Source organism: Akebia trifoliata, chromosome 14 (genome assembly GCF_017979445.1).
Source record: "Akebia trifoliata isolate Shusen 1 chromosome 14, ASM1797944v1, whole genome shotgun sequence".
In the NCBI taxonomy this organism is placed as follows: Eukaryota; Viridiplantae; Streptophyta; class Magnoliopsida; order Ranunculales; family Lardizabalaceae; genus Akebia; species Akebia trifoliata.
In genome coordinates, this window is record NC_141388.1 from 32,059,513 (window position 1) to 32,083,471 (window position 23,959).

General features: G+C 33.9%; 1 protein-coding gene across 12 annotated transcripts in view; it reads left to right on the top strand.

Moving 5' to 3' along the window:
* LOC147386785 (disease resistance protein At4g27190-like) overlaps positions 1-2,416 on the top strand; it is an 83,181-nt gene extending 80,765 nt beyond the window's left edge. For all 12 annotated transcript variants that reach the window (XR_015171715.1, XM_086422289.1, XM_086422285.1 and 9 more), the window contains 2 exons: positions 268-357; positions 455-2,416. The gene's annotated coding sequence lies outside the window, so the exon portion shown is untranslated. The remainder of the gene's footprint in view (positions 1-267; positions 358-454) is intronic.
* Positions 2,417-23,959: the final 21,543 nt, after the last annotated feature.

Sequence of the window (23,959 nt, forward strand, 5' to 3'; positions counted from 1 at the left end):
ATTGGAGGTTTGGTTCACTGAACTAAATTGTTAGGTTTGTCGAATCCAACCAAAATTATGTGGGTTCGTGGTTCGCTTGATTGTATAAACCATCGATTTGTGGTTCAGACTAGTGGCCACGAATTCGATAGCATTAGTATGGCATTCAACATAAATCTATACAAAAATTGCACTTCTCTCATGAGACTCAGATATAAATTATTACAAATTTCTTAATTAATCATTTTGTAAGAATGATATATTTGTAATGTTATTAAATTTGTGTAGGTTATCTAAAGGAATTTGAAGAATAAGAAAAACCAAGTAATTAAACATACGACAGGGACAAAAAGTTGTGCACAATACCAGTCAGAGATGGTGCGTATATGTTTATAGATTATTTCAATTATATCATTTTCTTTTAATATTTAAGCAACCTACGACATATACTAATTTTTTTTTCATGTAATTTTAGGTCAAGGGTAAAGAAGATGGTAGTTTACCTACCCGGGCTAAAGTTTTCAAGAAAATCCATACTAGGAAAAATAGGTCTTACAGTGATCCTAAATCGGCCAAGCTTATTGTACGTAAGAAGTCAATTGTAAGATAAATTATTTAATTTAAGAGAATTACTAATATATTATTTTATGCAAAATAATATGATAAAAAAACATAAAAATAATGACGGATCTGATTCTACATGCATAAGCGAAAAGATATTTTTTAATGAAATGGGACCAGAGCAGCATGGTAGAGTACATACATATGGCCTATGCCCAACCCAGAGTTCGATTTTTTACATCTGCTTCCAACTCATCTCGTAGTAGTACTTATGCCGAGATGCAATCCTAGTTGAATGAGATGTAAAACATGCAAGTGGAATGTGATTGACAACATGAGGAGAGGATTTCTAAGCTACAAATGGAGATGCAAATGTAGATAGAGATATAGATGCAGATGCAAATGTAAAGAGAGATCCATGGTCAGGTGCAGAGCTAAATCCAAGAGCATATAACCCTATACTTTCGTACCATGTTTCCTAATGGTCATCCTCCCAATCAAGGACCTTGGAAGTCAAGTAGATACATTTAGTTTTTGGTACATTTAATTTCTCCACTTTAGACTTTTTTACATACATATTGTTTAACCAATAACTTTTTTTTTGTAACTAACCCCTTTTTAACTCCGCCAATGTAAAATTAAATATTTTACATTGCCGGTCCCAAGCCCGGATAAAGGAGGAGGGAAAAGATAAGGTATTGTTAATTTCTAAATTAGGTAATTTTCTTTTAACATGACATGCTTCTATGTTATCATTCATGTAAGTTACTATTGATTTTAGCTATGCCTGTCTTCAACCAAGCATTGATGTATTTGAAGCATTTGATGATGTTAGAAGCATTGACAAGTTTCAAGATCTTCAATAGATATCTCACCACTTTTTTGAAGGTTAAACGAAGGCGCGATAAGAAATCGCCAACTCCCAGAAGTGTTTCCCTATCAATTGGAACTGTTGTTTCTCAAAGCCCATCTCCTCATAATTCAGATTTTGATGCAAGTCCCTTCTATGGACTTATTTGATTTTCATTGTGACATTGAACTGGTTATTTCTAATCTCTCTCAATTTTTTTTCTTCTGTAGGAATGATGATTGGTGCATGCCATGTAAAGGATAAATCTTTTTTTTTTACTCATTCTCATCGAAGTTCTAAATTCTAGTTATGGTGGCGATGGACCTCTTTTGAAGGTTACTATTTCTTTGTTGAACTTAATGCATCCTTGCACTTAGTTGGGATGCTGGTTGTTTGTGTACTCTTCGTAGTTTGTGGGATAGGGCAAGTAGTATGTAGGCTGGTCTAAGATCTCAGTGCGTACTATAGATTTTATGGTGCTTACAATTTGTATTTTTTCGTGGGTTGTTACTTTTAAAAAAAATAAAAAATTACTTGCGCATGCTTTTAAGTATTTGGTTAATCATAATTCTAACATATGACGAAACCAAATACTGGTATTTTATGGTTATGTTCAGGAAATATTGAATGTAGTTGATTGATGAGATGATGATGTGGCGGCTGACGAGGCTGATAGAACTTCCTAGTTAATGATGTTCATTTTGATGGTGGTTGCAAACAGAAGAATGTTGGTGGGTTTCCAATACTCAAAATGTTAACTAATTTGCTATGATGTTCCTATGATTGGTAAGGTTTGTAATTCAAGTATATATATTCTCAATTGTCATGTATCCCTTTGAAATTTGATACTTGCCTTGGCTAATGTTTTTGTTGCCTTTCGAAAATTTTAAAATTTTGGACCGAGGAGTTGTAGCTGTGAAGGCCAAAAGGTAGTCAGAGTAGCATGTCTTGTAACTGAGGCTGCCGTGGGGCTAGACTTGATGTATGACCACACTGATACTAAGATGAAACCTAGTGTGCTAAGTAGGCTCTCTTCTATCATACCGAGAAGTTTGGATAGAGTAATTAATGCATGGTTTCTTATTTTGTTTAGGATTTCTTAATTAGACCTAACCTCTTTTTATGTCTAGTTGTTAAAGGATTGACATTGCATTCATTTATAAAAGTTAAGTAAAAAACTCATATGTTAAGTTAGGAGAGCAAAGAGGCCCGCCGGGGGGGGGGGTTCGTTATCTCTTCTTCTTTCATTTTCTGATTCTTCCATGTTCTACTTCTTCTTTAAATGATTGAGATTCTATTTTCTTATTCTTTGTTCGTGCAGTCAATGTTCAGAACCGCTTCTTCTTCGTCCCCCTTTCTTCTTCTCTACTTTGTCTTTATTGATGTACAATGACGCATTAATGAGTTGCCATGTAAGGGACTAAAGTGAAGGGATTTTGCAATTTTTCAATTACTGAAAGAAATGAATGTGATTTTTGTATTGTTCTTCTTTTTTATGTAATATGCGATCTTCTCAATGAAGCATATTGAACATTAATTAATATTCTCATAAAATCATCATTTTCAAGTTTTAGGATTTCAATATGCTAGTGGCATGATCTTACTTGAGTTGATCAACTTTTGTGTTCAACACCATTAGGTAATATAAAATCCTTTTTATCTACAAAGTAACTAATCTCGTCCACACATCTCTCTTTAACCCTTATCTTCAACCCTCATTTCATTCTAAGAGTCAAAGATAACACCTGTTTAGGACACGCGTCCTTATCCACAACCTCCAATTGAAACTTCTCCATCATAGATGCTGCAATTGATTTCATCTGAATATACGCAATATCTTTCCCTAAACACATCCTGGGCCCACCATGAAACACAGGAAACCGAAATGGATTTTCCGCCCGAAACGTTCCGTTCTCCAACTAGACAAGCCGGATCTTCGTTAAAAGCAACTTTATAAACGTTATCAAAAGCGAATCGTTCAAGAAATCTTGAATATCGATTACTTGATTATTCTCCTTCGATTTGATCAACAAAGGTATCAATCTCGATTGAATCTCTTCTCTAACATTCTCCATAACGAAATTTCGAAGAGATCTTGTGTTAAATTCGAAACTTGCAGTCTTACGTTGAGTTTTCCAGAGATCTCCAACATAATTGAAAATTCCTTTTCCGAGAAAATCTTGAAGAAGAAATATGAATCGATCGCCTTTCGGATAGTTTTGGAAGTTGGATTTGAGAAATCTGTGGTCCAATCGAGGAATCTGTAATGATTTTTGATGAATTCGAGGAGGTATCCGAGTATTGGATAGGTTTTCAAGGATTCGTTGTTTGAAGATTTGTGAGTTTTATCTTAACTATTATATGGGGGGATTCAATTCACGTTGACGATAAACAAGGGAGGAGTGATAAGGAAGGATTCTCTAGGTGTTGGATAACATTAATTAGCCAACATCAAGTCTCTACTCTTGCCACGTGTTGTATTAATTAAAGAGGATGAGAGAGAGAGAGAGAGATAGTCCAGTGTTGGTTAACATTAATCTGCCGACATAAAGTCTCTATTCCTCCTTGTCGTATATAAAAATCCAAGATGATTTTTGTATGATGGACTTATGTCCAACGAAGAGCTAAGATAGAATAGTAGATTAGCTACCTTAAAATTAATATATACTACATATTTATTTTTTAGAGCTTCTATTGCGACACCAACTTTTGTTAACAGCACACTATGATGTGTCAATTCCTGGGTAAATTACCATTTTGTGGGTTGATTATGAAAAAAATTCAGTTCCGATACACTGTTCATTTTAATTCCCAAATCATATTTTTCAACGAGTCCGTCAATTTTATAATCAGCAATCTTGCCAATAAAAATATCAAGTGTATTTGACTTTAACATTTCCTGTGATCTCTCTAGTAATTTATCAGTGAGATCACTGGTTATAAAAGTCACTTTAAAGTTACCTACGATCTTGTTGGTAATTTATCAATGTGTTTGTTGGTTATAGAAGTGACAAACTCACTAGAAAACATGTTTTGGGAATTAGAATAATAGTGCCCCGAAACCCGAATTTTACTATATATTGCCATGTTTATAGAAATTTCTCTTAATTCTTTGATGATTAACGTGCCAATTGGGGATTTGTTTACAAAAGTTTGTGTGACAATAGAATCTTTTTTTTTTTTAAGCAAATATATTTTTTCTTACAATGAACATGTTTGGATAGAACTAAAAAGTAATATTTTTTTTTTTTTAATTTTTGAAAGTTAAAAAATTAAAAAAAAAAAAAAAAAATTGATTATTAATTTAAAAAGTAAAATACTGAACTTTTTAAAATGTTAAAGAAAATTATTTCCTCAAAGCTCAATGGACCTTTCTTTCCCATTTACTTTCTATTTTCTGTTTTGTATCCAAACAAGGTTAATAAGAAAAGCTTCCTAACCGCACCACCTTGTAGCATCGAAAAACATGATCCGATGCCAAAGGCATGTAGAGGAAATAATTCTAAGAACTTTGAAGAAAACAAAACTTATTTTTGACCGTTGAATTTTAATCTTTAGTTTTGTAATTCCGTTATCATCCATTTTCAACACTTTGGATCAAGTCCAATTATTTTTTTTTAAATTAAAGAGTCGGGTTGGAGTAACATTGAAATTGACATTGTTTCACACATTAGTGTGCAAAGAGCTAGAGATGATTTTTACTCGTATCTCAATGAAAAGCATCTATGGTTCTATAAATGCATCCACATCAGCAATTCTTCAAGCGTTTCTTGAAGTTCTTTGCTCTTTCTTTGGGCAATGTAATCGGTCAAAAAAAAAAAGGTAGAGATCTCAAATATAGACCAAAATGCCTACATGCCTCCATGACCTCGGTCTTTTCTGATATATTAATGCAAAATGACCTCAAAACACTTGACTTCAACTTAAAATAATAATAATACCTTTGATTTATATTTTTGAAAAGCTAATCATCTTCAACATCTTGAGTAAAAAATTTAAGATTTTCTGTAAAGTGATTAAGGCGAGGATCAAAATGATAGGTTGAAAATGAGGTTAAATATATAAAAATAATTTTCAAAAGAAGTTGAAGAGTTTGAAGATGATTGATCTTAGGATGAAAAATAAAGGATTTTTAGTTATAGGTTCAAGACGAGGGTATTTAGTATTTTTTGTTAGTGTAGAAAAGAAGAACAAGATCAATGGGGGCATGGGTCTGGATACCACGTCATTAAAAAAGGTCAGTGGGGGCATGCATGTCTCCAGTTTGAAAACATAAGGGCTTTTCAAATATTCACCCAAATATGAAGGGGTGTCCAAATCAACAAAAATATTAGAGGGGAGCGTGTCATCAGTTTTTGAACATAACAATATCTCAAATATCCACTAAAAATTGACGAGACATGGTGTGGTTTTGAAAGCAAAGAGTTTTCTCAAATGTTTGTCAAAATTTTGAAAATGGCATGGCTGGAAAACACAAGTGGTGCACAAATGTTAACCAAATAGAGAGGATTCTAATAAATCCAAAAAAATTTGAGTTAGGGTGGGCACAACTTCCAATAATTTTGTGGGGGCAAACATGGGGATAAATTCAAAATATATCAAATTATCAGTAGGTTCATGTAATATTTTTAAATTCTTGTTGGGGAAAGTTCGCCCACTATAAATCCGCCTCTGTTTAGTCCGTCGAACAAAATTGGCTTCATTGATGGTTATATCAAGAAGCCCAACTTCAACAGCCATTATTTCGCTATAATAATACGATCATTTCTTGGATTCTCAATTCTTCATCCAAGGCATTGGCACTAAGTGTTATTTATGTTGAAAGTGTGCATTAGTATGGTCTGACGTAAAGGAGGAGTTTTCTAGGTAATATATGCTCCCTACATCTTTCAAATTGAGAAAGATAACTTTTGTAACCAAGACATCTATCAATTGCCACTCATTATACTTGGCTGGAGGAATTAGGAGATGAACTAGCCAATTTGCAACATGGGGGATATTTCTGACGTGGAAATATGTAGTAACCATAGATGCTTTTCATTGATATCTCACTCATGAAAAATTCTGAAGGAATCCTCTTCATTACAAAATACATGGCATTTTGAATTTATTTCACGTCCCCTGCATTTTCACCAAATTTTGGAATACCTCCTTGGAAATATCGCGTGTAATCCAATGGAGATTGGAGGGAGTTCCTTTTAAATTTTGAAGTGGCTTGCCTATTTCAAAGTTTTTTCCAAAGAAATGATGGTCAAATTCAATTTCAATTTAATTTTACTACTTCGAGTGATTTCATGTATCGATTATTATAATTATTTTGGATTTTGGGGAGCTAATTCTCTGTTTGTTTTGTGTCATCTTTTACACCACATTGTTAGTCCCAAATTTGGATAGAGAAGGAAGATTGAATCAAGGTTGCAATTGGAGTAAATATCTACCACCGTCAAGCATGAATCTTAATGAGTAGTTGCTGCGCCCGCCCACTGAGCAGCAGGTTCGGCATCTACTACAAAAGAGAGAATCCACTTCAAATAACCACGTTTCTGCTAGGCAGCATGTGGAATGGCCGAGAACGTATCTTTTTGGATAGAAAATCCAAGTCGAGAGTGGAGTTACAGGAACCGCCGTCTGATGGAAAACAACTTTCACCTTCGATTCAGAGAGTACTTTTTTCGTTGAGAATTCCATGGGTCTTCTTCGTGGGCCTTGGCCCGTCAATTTTTTCTGTAGAATTTTCCAGTTTTCACGTAATGATGATCCCAACCCTTTAAACAAAAAATCCAATGGTCGAGATTTATAAGAATCTTGATAACACAAATCTCAGAGATACTTATCATGAGGATGAATCTTAACCATTGGATTCTGCATTTAAAGGATTGGGATCAAGTGTTTTTTCATGAGTCATTATTAGGAGTCAAGGGATATATAAGGTCGGGTTTCATAGACAAAGTGTGTTGTCCTATATGGGTTAAAAGTTTCAAAATGGCTTGATTTTTTGTGATGATGGTCTCTATGATGACGAAATCATCCTTACAAAAAATCTGCCCATTCTGATATTTTTTAGCGACCAAATTTTGCCTAGAACGTTGTTTACAATTTTTTCAACCGAGCGTTGTCCATGTATATAGAACCACACACACACACACACACACACACACACACACACACACACACACACACACACACACACACACACACACACATAATATATATATATATATATATATATATATATATATATATATATATATATATATATATATATATATATATATATATATATATATATGGGTCCCGTTCAGCAACAAACGTTTTGACAAACATTTTGGCAAAATATTTTTCAAAACATGGGTTAGAGGTTTTGGAATGGGCTGATTTTTGGTGAGGATGATCTCTACGGTGAGGAGATCATCCTCACCAAAAATCAGCCCATTCCAAAACTTCTATCCCAGTTTACAAGTTGAAAAATCGTGGACCGTCAATTTTTTGTAAATCATTTTTGATGGGGTTAGAAGTTTTGGAATGGGCTGATTTTTGGTGATGATGATCTCCTCACCGTAGAGATCATCCTCACAAAAAATCAGCTCATTCCAAAACCTCTAACCCATGTTTTGAAAAATGTTTTGCCAAAATGTTTGTTGCTGAACATTTCCATATATATATATATATATGGGTAGCATTATTTGGCCAACAGTTTGGCAAACACATTTTTCAAAACATGGGTTAGAGGTCTTGGAATGGGCTGATTTTTGGTGAGGATGATCTCTACGATGAGGAGATCATCCTCACCAAAAATCAGCCCATTCCAAAACTTCTAACCCCATCAAAAATGGTTTACAAAAAATGGACGGTTCACGATTTTTCAACTTGTAAACTGGGGTTAGAAGTTTTGGAATGAGCTGATTTTTGGTGAGGATGATCTCCTCACCGTAGAGATCATCCTCACCAAAAATCAGCCCATTCCAAGACCTCTAACCCATGTTTTGAAAAAGTGTTTGCCAAACTGTTGGCCAAATAACGGGACCCTATATATATATATAGGGAAATGATCAGCAACAAACATTTTGGCAAAACATTTTTCAAAATATAGGTTAGAGGTTTTGGAATGGGCTGATTTTTGGTGAGGATGATCTCTACAGTGAGGAGATCATCATCACGAAAAATCAGCTCATTCCAAAACTTCTAATCCCATCAAAAATGGTTTACAAAAATGGACGGTCCACAATTTTTCAACTTGTAAACTGGGGCTAGAAGTTCTGGAATGGGCTGATTTTTTATGAGAATGATCTCCTCACCGTAGAGATCATCTTCACCAAAAATCAGCCCATTCCAAAATCTATAACCCATGTTTTGAAAAATGTTTTGCCAAAATGTTTGTTGTTGAACGTGACCCATATATATATATATATATATATATATATATATATGGGTCCCTTTCAGCAACAAACATTTTGGCAAAACATTTTTCAAAGCATGGGTTAGAGGTTTTGGATGGGGCTGATTTTTGGTGAGGATGATCTCTATGGTGAGGAGATCATCCTCATAAAAAATCAGCTCATTCCAAAACTTCTAGCCCAATGTTTACAAGTTGAAAAATTGTGGACCGTCCATTTTTTGTAAATCATTTTTGATGGGTTAGAGGTTTTGGAATGGGCTGATTTTTGGTGATGATGATCTCCTCACCGTAGAGATCACCCTCACCAAAAATCAGCCCATTCCAAAACCTCTAACCCATATTTTGAAAAATGTTTTGCCAAAATGTTTGTCAAAATGTTTGTTGCTGAACATTTCCCTATATATATATATATATGGGAAATGTTCAGCAACAAACATTTTTCAAAACATGGGTTAGAGGTTTTGGAATGGACTGATTTTTGGTGAGGATGATCTCTACGGTGAGGAGATTATCATCACAAAAAATCAGCCCATTCCAAAACTTCTAACCCCATCAAAAATGGTTTACAAAAAATGGACGGTCCACAATTTTTCAACTTGTAAACATGGGGCTAGAAGTTTTGCAATGGGCTGATATCTCCTCACCAAAAATCAGCCCATTCCAAAACTTCTAACCCATGTAAGACAAAAAGTGTCAGCTAAAATGTTGGCCAAAATGTTTGATGCTAAACGGGACCATATATATATATAGGGAGCGGTTCAGCAGCCCCTTATGGTGCCACACATGGTGCCATGCATTTTTTGTAAATTACTTTTGATGGGGTTACAAGTTTTGGAATAGGCTGATTTTTTGTGAGGATGATTTCTACGGTGAAGAGATCATTCTCACAAAAAATCAGCTCATTTTGAAACTTCTAACCCAAGTTTACAAGTTGAAGAATCATGGACCATCCATTTTTTGTAAATCACTTTTGATGGGATTAGAAGTTTTGGAATAGGCTGATTTTTGGTGATGATGATCTCCTCATCATAGAGATCATCCTCACAAAAAATCAGCTCATTCCAAAGCTTGTAACCCATGTTTTGAAAAATGCATTGCACCATGTGGGGCACCATATTGGGGCTGCTGAACTGCTCGCATATATATATATGGGGGGCGTTCAATGGCCAAATTTTTGGAAAACTTTTTGGCAAACATTTTTCAAAACATGAGTTAGAGGTTTTGGAATGGGCTGATTTTTTGTGAGGATGATCTCTACGGTGAGGAGATCATCATCACCAAAAATCAGCTCATTCCAAAACTTCTAACCCCATCAAAAATGATTTACAAAAAATGGACGGTCCACGATTTTTCAACTTGTAAACTGGGGCTAGAAGTTTTGGAATGGGCTGATTTTTGGTGAGGATGATCTCCTCACCGTAGAGATCATTCTCACCAAAAATCAGCCCATTTCAAAACCTCTAACCCATGTTTTGAAAAATGTTTTGCCAAAATGTTTGTTGCTGAACGGGACCCATATATATATATGGGTCCCGTTCTCCACCCTAAACTTTACCCTACACTTTAACAAACGTGTTTTGTCCTACATGGGTTAGAAGTTTTGGAATAGGCTGATTTTTGATGAGAATGATCTATATAGTGAGGAGATCATCCTCACCAAAAATCAGCTCATTCCAAAACTTTTAACCCCATAAAAAATGGTTTACAAAAAATGGACGGTCCACGATTTTTTAACTTGTAAATATGGGGCTAAAAATTTTGGAATGAGCTGATTTTTGGTGAGGATGATCTTCTAATCATAGAGATCATCCTCACCAAAAATCAGCCCATTTCAAAACTTCTAACCCATGTAAGACAAAACACGTTTGTTAAAGTGTAGGGTAAAGCTTAGGGTGTTGAACATTTCCATATATATATATGGGTCCGGTTCGTAGACCCTCATTACGACTCACATTACGACACACCGTTTTGTCTTATATGGGCACAAATGTTTGGAATGCGCTGATTTTTTGTGAGGATGATCTCTATGGTGAGGAGATCATCCTTACCAAAAATCAGCTCATTATGAAATTTCTAACCCCATGTTTTCAGGTTGAAAAATTCTAGGCCGTCCAATTTTTGTAAATCAATTTTGATGGGGTTAGAAGTTTTGGAATGAGATGATTTTTTGCCAGGATGATCCCCTCATCACAGAGATCATCCTCACTAAAAATCAGCCCATTCCAAATATTTTTGCCCATATAAGACAAACACGTTGTCGCAATGTGTGTCGTTGGAACCCGACCCATATATATATATATATATATATATATATATATATATATGGGAAATGTTCAGCACCCTAAGTTTTACCACACACTTTAACAAACGTTTTTTGTCCTACATGGGTTAGAAGTTTTGGAATGGGCTGATTTTTGGTGAGGATGATCTCTATGATTAGAAGATCATCCTCCCCAAAAATCAGCCCATTCCGAAATGTTTAGCCCCATATTTATAAGTTGAAAAATCGTGGACCGTCTATTTTTTGTAAATCATTTTTGATGGGGTTAGAAGTTCTGGAATGAGCTGATATTTGGTGAGGATGATCTCCTCACCATAGAGATCATCCTCACCAAAAATCAGCCCATTCCGAAACTTCTAACCCATGTAGGACAAAACGCGTTTGTTAAAGTGTGTGGTAAAACTTAGGGTGCTGAACGGGACCCTATATATATATATATATATATATATATATATATATATATATAGGGTCCCTTTCAGCAACAAACATTTTGACAAACATTTTGGCAAAACATGGGTTGGAGGTTTTGGAATGGGCTGATTTTTGGTGAGGATGATCTCTATGGTGAGGAGATCATCCTCACCAAAAATCAGCCCATTCCAAAACTTCTAGCCCCATGTTTACGAGTTGAAAAATTGTGGACCGTCCATTTTTTGTAAACCATTTTTGATGGGTTAGAAGTTTTGGAATGAGCTGATTTTTGGAGATGATGATCTCCTCACCGTAGAGATCATCTTCACCAAAAATCAGCTCATTCCAAAACCTCTAACCCATATTTTGAAAAATGTTTTGCCAAAATGTTTGTTGCTGAACATTTCCCATCTATATATATATATATATATATATATATATATAGATGGGAAATGTTCAGCAAACAAACATTTTGACAAACATTTTGGCAAAACATTTTTCAAAATATGGGTTGCAGGTTTTGGAATGGGCTGATTTTGGTGAGGATGATCTCTACGGTGAGGAGATCATCATCACCAAAAATCAGCCCATTCCAAAACTTCTAACCGATCAAAAATGGTTTATAAAATGGACGGTCCACGATTTTTCAACCTGTAAACATGGTGCTAGAAGTTTTGGAATGGGCTGATTTTTGGTGAGGATGATCTCCTCACCGTAGAGATCATCCTCACCAAAAATCAGCTCATTCCAAAACCTCTAACCCATGTTTTGAAAAATGTTTTGCCAAAATGTTTGTCAAAATGTTTGTTGCTGAAAGGGACCCTATATATATATATATATATATATATATATATATATATATATATTCAGCAACAAACATTTTGGCCAACCATTTTTGTCCTTTTAGCCCTATGTTTTCAAGTTGAAAAATCATGGACCGTCCATTTTTTATAAACTATTTTTGATGGGGTTAGAAGTTTTGGAATGGGTTGATTTTTGGTGATGATGATCTCCTCACCGTAGAGATCATCCTCACCAAAAATCAGCCCATTCCAAAACTTATAACTCATGTTTTGAAAAATGTTTTGCCAAAATGTTTGTTGCTGAACATTCCCCTATATATATATATATATATATGTCTCATATGGCTTAAAAGTTTTGGATTAGACCAATTTTTTATGATGATGATCTCTATGGTGATGAAATTATTCTCAAAAAAAATCTGCCCAATCTAAAACTTTTTAACTCATCAAAAGTGATTTTCAAATTTATAATAAAAATCAATAGTCCACGATTCTTCAACTTTGTAATCTACTTTTGATGGGGTTAGAAGTTTCAGATGATTTTTTGTAGGGATGATCTCCTCACAAAAATCAGTCCAATCCGAAATTTTTAAGTCATATAAGACAAATTTTGTCAATCAACGTAGTCGGCCAAATATTGTCAATCGAATGCTACTTTTATATATATATATATATATAGGGTCAAGATCCCATGATTTCTAAGAATGACTCATGAAAAAAACATATAATCCTAACCCTTTAAATGCAAAATCCAATAGTTAAGTTTTATCCTTGGGATAAATATCTCCAGATTTGTGTTATCAAGATACTCATAAATTTCAATCATTGGATTAATTATTTAAAGGATTGGGATCATGTGTTTTTTTCCTGAGTCATTTTTAGGTGTCAACAGATCCCAACCAATATATATATATATATATATATATATATATATATATATGGGGGCGGTTCGCGGGACGTCTTCAAAACCAGCTGAAAAACTGATAAAAGTCAACCGTTGGATTTTTAGATTTCAACAGTTAGATTTCGTTTTCAAAGCGGAACATGCGGCCAGCTGGAAATACAGTTTGTTTTAAACTTTTTAAATTATTTTCAAAGACCTCCCTCTATCATTTAGCTTATTAAAATTAAAATCATCTCTCCTCTTTCTCAAAACTAACATACGGATTCTATCTTCTCTCTCAAGTCTCTTCTCTACAAAAATCAGATTCAAACCCCACATACATGAAATCCCTCCTACGACTACGACCACGAAACCGAAACCAACGCTCCCTTGATTTGAACTCTTCCATGGCCCTCCCTCTCAGAACCTCCCCTATCTTCCTTACCCCAACCACACATCTCGCCAGGTCCAAATTGTTGTTGAAGTAGTTGAATCGGACCACTGGGTGGACTCGGACGTCTGTGGACCTCAGTTGAAGCAAATCATAAGATAACGGCCTCGTTATTTTCTCCACGAGTGTTGCTACCGTTAGATATAACGGAGTACGATTGTTGAGGAAGATTGAGCGAGGTGGAGAGGAGAAAGGAACGATATTTGATGCGCGGCTTCGATGTACGTGCCCGAGTCTGTGATACCAACTACCTGTATTAAGGAATGATCCAGTGGAAACGGTGGTATTATAGAGATTTCGTTACGAGGGTTGTCGTATAAGTATTGACCAACGTAAGGTTGATGGTGGGCCACTGGGATGCCCCAAGATGAGAGGTATGGGCGTGGGCCAATGCCACTTAGTAGAAGAAGTTGGGGACTACCAAGAGCCCTGGCACACAGGATAACTTCTCCATTGGTTCGAACCATGGCGTGGTGATGCCGCCTTGCACATTCACGATAGACGACTCCGATTGCTGCTTTTTTACTAGAACTAGAAGAAGATGATGACCCTGACCCAAAAGACCGATCAAAAAATAGAAAACAAAGAAAAATTAATTTCCAACAATTTTTTTTCCACCTTGAGCAACTATGGGTTCATACACAGGAGGTTGAGCAATTCAATTTTCAATAGAGTCCTTCATGTGTCTTCTATCAGAGGCAAAAAAGTGAAGGAAAATTGGAGCATGAACAACACTGATAAGCCTAAACTTTTGGAGCAAGATCAATTATTAAACTTTTGAGAGACCCTAGTGAGAGAGGAGGGTTTGAATCTGTGATTTTTGTAGAGAAGAGACTTGAGAGAGAAGATAGAGTTCGTATGTTAGTTTTGAGAAAGAGGAGAGATGATTTAAATTTTGATAAACTAAATGATAGAGGGAGGTCTTTGAAAATAATTTAAAAAGTTTAAAACAAACTGTGTTTCCAGCTGGCCGCATGTTCTACTTTCAAAACGAGATCTAACCGTTGAAAGCTAAAAATCCAATGGTTAACTTTCATCAGTTTTTCAGCTGGTTTCGAAGACGTCCCGCGAACCGCCCCCTATATATATATATATATATATATATATATATATATATATATATATATATATATATATATACATATGGGTCAGGTTCAAAGGACAACCATTTCAACACACATATAGACAACGTGTTTTGTCTTATATGGGCAAAAATGTTTGGAATGGACTGATTTTTTGTGAGGATGATCTCTGTGATGAGGAGATCATCCTTGCCAAAAATCAGCTCATTATGAAACTTCTAGACCGTCCAATTTTTGTTGAAAAATTATAGACCGTCCAATTTTTGTAAATCAATTTTGATGGGGTTACAAGTTTTGGAATGGGATGATTTTTTGCCAAGATGATCCCCTCATCACAGAGATCATCCTCACAAAAAATCAGTCCATTCCAAACATTTTTGCCCATATAAGACAAAACACGTTGTCTATATGTGTGTTGAAATGGTTGTCCTTTGAACCTGACCCTATATATATATATAGGGTGGCATTCAGAAGCCCTAGAGAAAGTCAAACATTGTGCTAAACATTTTTTCAATGTATAGATTAGAGGTTTCATAACGGACTGGTTTTTTGATGAGAAGATCAACCTCACCAAAAATCAGCCCATTCCGAAATTTCTAACCCCATCAAAAGTGGTTAATAAAATCGGACGGTTCACGATTCTTTAACTTATAAATTAGGGTTAAAAGTTTTGAAATGAGCTAATTTTTTATAAGAATGATATAAGAACAAACAAAGTATGGAGAGAGCTAATTTCTTTCGTATCAAAAAAGAAAAGAACCATGAATAGATACATTGACATGATATATGTATGTTTGAGAATGAGACTATTGCAAAAACAAATGAACAAGTGACTGGCCGATTTAACCTAAAGTAGTCCATAAATTGATCAAATCAATGGTGTTGGTTGTGAACCAAGTCACTGAGGGACCCAATTCAATTTGAATCAAGTTCAAGAGTGACTCATGGCTCAACCTAGATCTTTGAGCAATTTCCAATTCAATCAACTATACATCACTCACTTCAATCCAATCAACAAAGCAGTCAAATTACCCAAACTAGATTTTGAACCAATCCACTCCAGAACCTAGTCCCAATCTTGATCAACTCTAATCATTGTTTTTGGTCTCGGTTTAACATCTCGTCTCATTCATGGACGGGATGGAGTTGTCTTAAACAAGTCAACTCGTTTTATGAGATAATCCATTGAACTGGTTTAATATGAATTAATTTGCATATATGTAAATTAAAATAATTATAATTTTATAATAAAATAACATAGATTAAAAACTGTTTAGTCATAAAACAATATGTTTATTTATATAATAAATATTTAAAATTTAAAGAAACATTAATTATTTTAATCAAAATCTATAAAACCGTGATTGACTTGACTGAGATTTTCAAAATATCATCTGAGATATCTCATTTATTTCTTGAGATGATGTGAATGTAAAGATACAATGCAAATCCGTATCGTTACTTAACGAGACCTAGATGAGTCTCGAACAAGATTGAAAACCATGGACTCCAATTCTCCAAATGTGAATTCCGCCCACCTCACCCACGCAATGGTCCAACCTATATCTCTAATTATTTTTAATCCACTTAAGTTGATCAAGTGGTCCAATTCCAACATTATGGAGTGGGAAGTGGAGCATCGTGGATCCGATTAATAAGAATAATGGGGCTCCATTTTAACCATAGATTTGCTAATATTGGGTGGGACCCAAGGATCAAATACATTAATAAGACAGTTTTTTTAAGAGCATTTGCCACGCCTTATTTCCTTATAAAATAGAGATATGATGAATTGTAAAATCTAAGAAAAATCTTTCAAACTTGGTAAGAATAAAATTCAATAATTTTTATGGAAGCTAAATCAAAATATTTATTGGGAATTTGATGAATTGTAAAATCTTAGAAAAATATTTTGATATTAAATATTGTATCTTTGCTTAATCTAAATATAACTAATGAATTTTTCATCGCAATATATTTAAGTAATAATCAAAATGACTATTAAGAAAAATATATCTAATGACTTGTAAAGTCTTTATTGCAACTTTTTCTATAAATAATTTTGTGCAACGGATTTTTCTATATAAGCACCACATTTCTGAATAAACACCGTCATCATAGGGTTTGAGTTACATTTTTCATTTTGGGTGGGGGAGAGAAGGAGACTTCAGTGTCCATTTGGTTTTCTTAATTAGCGAATATTGTTCATCACATTTCCTTTCTCTATTTAAGATGGAGATTTTATTGAATACAACAACAATTCCCGCATTGCGCCAAATGATGAAATATTGTAAGCATGGAATTTATGTATGGCTTTTCTTGATGGGGCAAGCTATTGACACTCACTTTTCTACTTGTTCACCTCCTTTTTCAACAAATCGTGAAATTACATGTCATACCCACTTAAAAATGACTAATTTATTTGTTCAATGAAAAGATTTTTCTTATAAGAAGTTTTTAAAAATTTACATTGCAACTCGGTAGAATCATATTAAATTTAGTTGAAAGGACTCAATAAGAACTTATCGATTGAAGAATTCAATATTATTCTATGGAATGAAACTTCATTTGAATTTTCTTTTCATTATTGAGATTTTATAACAACTATTATATTAGGAGTTGAGATTTTCACAATCATTACTAATTTATTTTGCAAATTCTAAGGATATTGTTTATTGTACCACGAAATCCTAGTTGAAATTCTACTTGAAATTTATGTAAGTCCAAAGAAGGAGAAGAATGAAAAAGATGGAGATGCCAATGAGAGAAAAGAAGGAGGAGGAGACCAAATCGGATTGGGCAGGGGATGGAGTGAAAGGAGTAAAGTTGGTGAGGCGAGAAAAAAGCACGCTACTTTTTTCTTCGTAGTGGTTGCGTTGTGGTCTTATCTGTACTTTTATTCCAAATATGTGAAGATTTATGCATAAAAGAGAATATTCCTCTACTCATTTTCACCTTTTGGCTGATGCAATAAACGAAAAAGCTGAACAATATAACTTTGGAAAACTGCTATTGCCACACCAATATATTACTAATGCTACACTAATTCTTAAATTCAACACCATTAAATAAGTACAAGAACCGAATCAAATTTCATTAGAACCAAACCAACTCAAATCGAACTAAAGTTGGTTTGATTTTGTTTGATTCCACAGATTACCAATAGTTTATAAATTATAAGTAATATTTTTTAATAAAAAAAAAACATAAAATTTTATACAATAATCACTAATCTATTTATTAAAAATCATTAATTTATTCATAAAAAATATTAATTTATGTTCTAATTCCTAAAATAATCCATAATAATAATTATTATATATATTGCATAGAGGTTCGGCTCTCGATTTGGTTCAGTCCTATACAAGCTTGATCTGATAATCGAATTAAATTGATTGGTTCTCCATTTTCGTAATTCAAAATTGAATCACAACTTGTTTCAAATCAAACCAAACCACCTCAAAACTATCAATTTGATTATATTCTCGATTTGAATTAAACCAAGTTGCACCTCTAGTTTTATTATTACGGATTTAGAGAATTACTACTATGATGCCAACCTTTAGGAATTGGTGTGACTTCAGTAAAAGTTGATGTGGCAATAGTAACTCTAACTCTATTACCAATAAAACACATTTTTTAAGGCCAGAAGCAAGAAAAGCAAACCCCAAACACAACCTTAGAATTCCTAATGAGACCCACATTATGAAGAGTCAGCTTTGAAGAGTATTTATTATATTTATCTCAAAAGTTGGGGGAGATGAACTAATCGTGTTCCTCCAATTAAATGTTTTTGTTTGAAGTCGTATTTTTTTTTCTAATTATAGTGGGTAACATAATTTTCGTCTTAAACAAATAAACAAATTTAAGTGGCCCAATTGTATGATTAAGTCCTCAAATATTTGAATTCCTCCTCAATCCAGTTACCTTAAATAATATCAAATTGGATTCCCTTCTTTGATATGTATAATTTGGATGATTTTAGAAATTATTTCTTTCTTTTTTTCATAATTTTGAAATTTGAAATAAAATGTGATCTTTTATTTGAGGTTCAAAAGAAGTTGAAGAAAGTAAAATCGCTAATGTATCCATAGTGGGTATTCATTTTGCTAAAACAAAATACAATAAATACCAAAACGGCTATATGACACTTTTGATAAATATTTTAAAAACATAACTGGACTAATAATTTTGGCCTCATGCATGACTGTTCCACATGGAAATCAAATGAGAACCATTAATGATTAAAAGGACACCCATTTGGTTAGCAAAAATCCTAAAAAATTTGACCTTTCAAGTCGAACTGACCATCTGCTTCAATTATTTCTGTAAATAATTTATACCATTTGGAACTAGGCGTGCAAAATGGTCTGACTCAAACCAAGAACCAAATCAACCCGATGGATTTAGGCAGGTTTGGTTCAGGTTTGAAACAAGTTGTGGTATGATTCTGGGTTAATAAAATGGAGAATCGATCAATTTGATTCATTTATCAGTTCAAGACTTGTATAGAATCAAACTCTTAATGACTTATTACCTATTTAGGATTTAGGACCTAGATTACCTCTCAACAACCTTACGCACTTCAGTCTGATTAACTTTTTTTTTTATGGTTAAATCAATGACTTATTTTATAAATATAGTGAGATTTATCATATGAAATTTCATGTTCATTAATTATGTTACTCTGACTATGAATTTCTGACCCCCTTCACATACACCCCCCTATGCCTCAATCATAGAATCATAGATCATTTGCCTCAGGATACACAGAACCATATTTTGTTTATGCATCCCGAGGCCCTGGAACCAACTTATGTCGGTTCGATTATGATTTGACCATAGACCGAATCAAGTTGCACCCCTATTTGGAACCATTAAGCATCCCAGAAACCAGATTAGCACAAGCTCAAAGCACTTTAACAAAACGAATGTCACCATACTTAATCGAAGATCATTTTTTTTTTTTTTTATTATCACCACAAACAAAATCACAAAATCTTCCAAATGTCACCAAAAAAAAAAAATTCCAGCAAAAAAAAGATTCCCTGATTAATTTTGTCAAATTAATCAATGATTTGTTGAATTACTCGACAATTCTCCAACGTAATTGACAATTTGTTGAAAAATAAATCTGACCGAAGCTAATCAGTCCTCTTGAAACCCTAAGGTCCCTAACTCCCACCTCTTCATCTCACTAAACCTAACTTTACAATCCCATGCACCGATGTTATTTGGTTAAAAGATTCATTTTCATAATTTCTGAATCTTTCCAGAATTAAACTGTACTTTCTCCTTACCAAACTTAGTAGTCTGCAACACTCGTTTCAGGTACTCAAAAACAAACTAATAAATGCCTGAAAAACAACATATCATGTTGAGCCGCGAGCAATTGAGATTGTCCTCAGGAAGACCACACGATGCCAAAATGTTGCCAGGTTGGCATGGTGATTAGGATGCTTCATGGTTGCCGCATCATGAATTGGCTCATCACACGACCTGAAAATGCTATTTCAGGTCTAGTAGAAGCCAAATATATTAAGCTATCGACCAACTCTAATAACACTCATATGGATCTGCAATTATAAAAAGCTCATAAAGAAGCAGATACATGCCAAACCAAGTCAAATATAAGAAATAAGGTAGGCAAGCAACACAATTTTACAATGCCAAAAGACACAAATTCAAAAGAAATTGTAAAAGTGAATCCAACATGATATATTTCAGGTCAATCTCAGTTTTATAATATTTAGTAACTTCTGAGTTCACTCTGTCCATCCAATTGTCTTCGTCGTTAATTCAGTGGAAGCAATCGGTAATACTTCAATATGTGTTTTATTGACCATGAACTTCATACTTCCTGCAAAACCAGAAATTTTGATATCATTAACAAACTACGAATAAAGGGTGGCGTTAAGAGGCCCCAAAGAAAGCCAAACATTTTTTCAATGTACGGGGGGTTAGAAGTTTCGGAATGGGCTGATTTTTTCCAAAACTTCTAACCCCATCAAAAGTGGTTTACAAAAATTGGATGGTCCACAATTGTTCAACTTCTAAACTAGGGTTAGAAGTTTCAGAATGAAGCTATTTTTGGTGAGGATGATCTCTTCACCATAGATATCGTCCTCACAAAAAATCAGCCCATTCCGAAACTTCTAACCCCTATTTTGAAAAATGTTAGGCACAATGTTTGACTCTCTTAAGGCCTCCGAAGGCTTCCCATGAATAAATCCATTAAAAGATCCTTTAAACATCATCACTTAATTGCAAAGAAAACAATACCTCATATAATCAAAATCTCATGTACTTGCCTGTAGAGGTGAGCAGTATAACTAAATTCCAGTAAAAATAAGTTTTTTATTTCCTAAAATAGGTTTTGTTATGGGGCAAATTACCAATTCATGAGCTGAATATGATGAAATTCCGATTCCAGCTAACGGTTCATTTTAATTCCCAAAAGTCAACGTGCGAGATCACAGGTTTTTCAAGTGACGATCTCGCAGGTTTAAAGTGACAATCTAGCTAAAAGTAGTGAACCTACAAGATCATCACTTTTATAACCAGCGAAATTGTTCATTTTGGGAGAAAAAATATCAGCGAGATTGTCAATTTAGAGCTGCAAGATCGTCACTTGCAAACCAGCAATCTCGCACGTTGACGTTTTGGGAATTAAAATGAATAGTGCCCATAATCGGAATTTAGTCAAAAGTTGATCAGATTTTAGTAAAAATTCCTTTGTTATAAGCATATCGAGATTTGTATTCCACAACTACTTGTACTTAATAGCTTGGAATATATCATTCCTAAGCTAATTTCAAGGGATATCCGTGACGAGCCTCATGAACCCAAGTAGAGAACAAATTCAAAATTTGCTAAATAGAGAAAAATTCTACAATGAATCTGAGACATAAAAAGTTGCTAAAATATAGAAATAGTAGAAGATGAAGTCCGGCACAAAGATTAATATTATGAAACAAAGGAGAAAACATGTCAAAAAATCAAGGAGTAGTGTGAAAGTGTAATGTCTTAGAAATCCATTACGTATCTCGGGAAATTCTGATTAATAATTAAGTTTGGTCACCTAGAAATGAAAAAAAAAAAAAAATTAGAAAATTATTCTTGAAAATCCAATAACATCATTAGGTTTGTATCGAAAAATTTTCCAAAAACGACAATAATTTTGTAAAAAAACCGGAATCCGAGGCATAGACATTTTAAACAAATACGAAAATGACCTCTACGTCCTTGGGCACTATAAATACTAAAGCTAGAGAAAAATTTACATAATTTTTTTTAATCTCTTCCCCATACTAAAACCCTAACCATAGACCCTCTAAAACTTCAAACTTAGATCTAGAGTAGAGCAAGATCCAAGACTTAACGAAAGAGAAGAAAACTTTCGTCTCATCAAGGGCTTCGCAAGCATACAAGAAAATGGTGATTTTGTGGAAGAGGAAACACGAAAAGTGAACGAAGAAGGATATTGGGAGTCGATCTCGGAGTCATTGCATCATAAAAGACATTAAAAGAAGTAGGATCTCCTCCCTTCTATCCTTGAGTTGCTAAGTTTGTTTGTAAAAAATCGTTTTATATTAAATAATTCTGCTAGATTTTCAATCCAAGATAAAAACTTTCAAAATCATGCATGATTAGTTGGTTTCAATTCGTAGATCTTGTTTTAAATTGGTACCAACAACCACCGACAAAAAATGAGTTATGCCACAGACAACCAATCTTTCAGTATTTAGCATTCTTTTTCCCAACAGCACATACATTTCAAACACCTTATTTCCATTAAAAACATATAAGTACATGTACTTTAAGTTATTTAATAAAAATAATGAAAGACGTCTCATTTGGAAACAATGGAAATAGTTTAAAAATCTAAATCTCAATGTATCAAAATTTAATTTTTGGTTCCAAGAACAAAACATGTAATGACTTGAAATCCTAAAATGTATCTCAAGGAAAGAATTTTAGATCCGTACATTGATTTAAAAGTATAGATTATTAATTTTTAATATTTGAGGAAAATTAACTTCACCAATAGATTTAGAAGGATCGAGAAACATACTTTAGCCTGTAAGCACGCCGAAATCTGAAGTCGATTGAAAAAGTTATCAAATCCTCGAGTTTCGTATTAGATATTCCAATAGGTAAACGACACCTTAGAGACGTAATTTGAGAAAACCGATCATACCATTAGATTCATGTCGAAAAATCACCCGAAATAGAGTATAAGTTTGCCCAATTCGACATTCGGGAAAAACAATTCCCAAAATGACAAGTATGTCCCAACTTAAGTGATATAAATATCTAAATTCTATTAGAAAAATCAGATTTTTCTTATTCTCCTCTCCAAACAAATCTCAACCATTTTCCTTCAATATTTGAAACTCAGATCTACACTAAACGAGAACGATCCGAGCTTAGGCGCAAGAAGGAAAGTTGTTCCTCTCGCCGAGGGTTACGCGTGGACGCAAAGAAATCCGATTTTCGTCGGAAGAAAATTTTGGAGATTGGCCGGAGGCGATTTTAAAGTCCATTCAACCGTTGAAAATAGCTTGAGGTAGGTTGCCTTCCCTTCTACCTTCTAGTTATGCGATAATTTCATAGAAAATCCATATGATTGTTGATAAATCGATTGTTTCATTAAGTTTATACATATTTGAACAATTTAAATCATGTTTGCATGCTTATTTATGATTGGTTTTAGTTCATTTGATGTAATATAATCATTTTATAATTAATATGATATTTGGATCGATTTTGGTCGAGTTTCGACGAAAAATCAGCAATTCGGAAAAGTATCCGAATGTTGAGTTTGGTTCTAATTTGTTTTGTGTTGCTTCCATATAGTATGTATACTCATTTCCTACATTTATTTCATTAAAAACAATTAAGTATTACTTTAAGTTCTTTAATAAATAAATAAATAATTCGTTTTCAAGTTTGACTTTGAAAAATCATTTTTTCAACACTTAGTTAAATTTTCACAGATTTCAGCTTTTATGTCTTATGGTTTTATCTTTGTTTTCGAGTCTCTCGACTCAACCAAAACTATCGAATGGAATTGGCTGATGCTTTATAGATTTCGAATTACTTCAAAAGTAAAATTACTTTAATAGATATGTAGGAAATTAGATGATAGCTTAATCGATTTAATCGATGGATGGATAGAGAGAACGTATGTTCTCGATTGATTAATGGGACAGTGTCTCCAATTCTACGTAGTGGCCATGCCACGTAAAACGTGATAGAT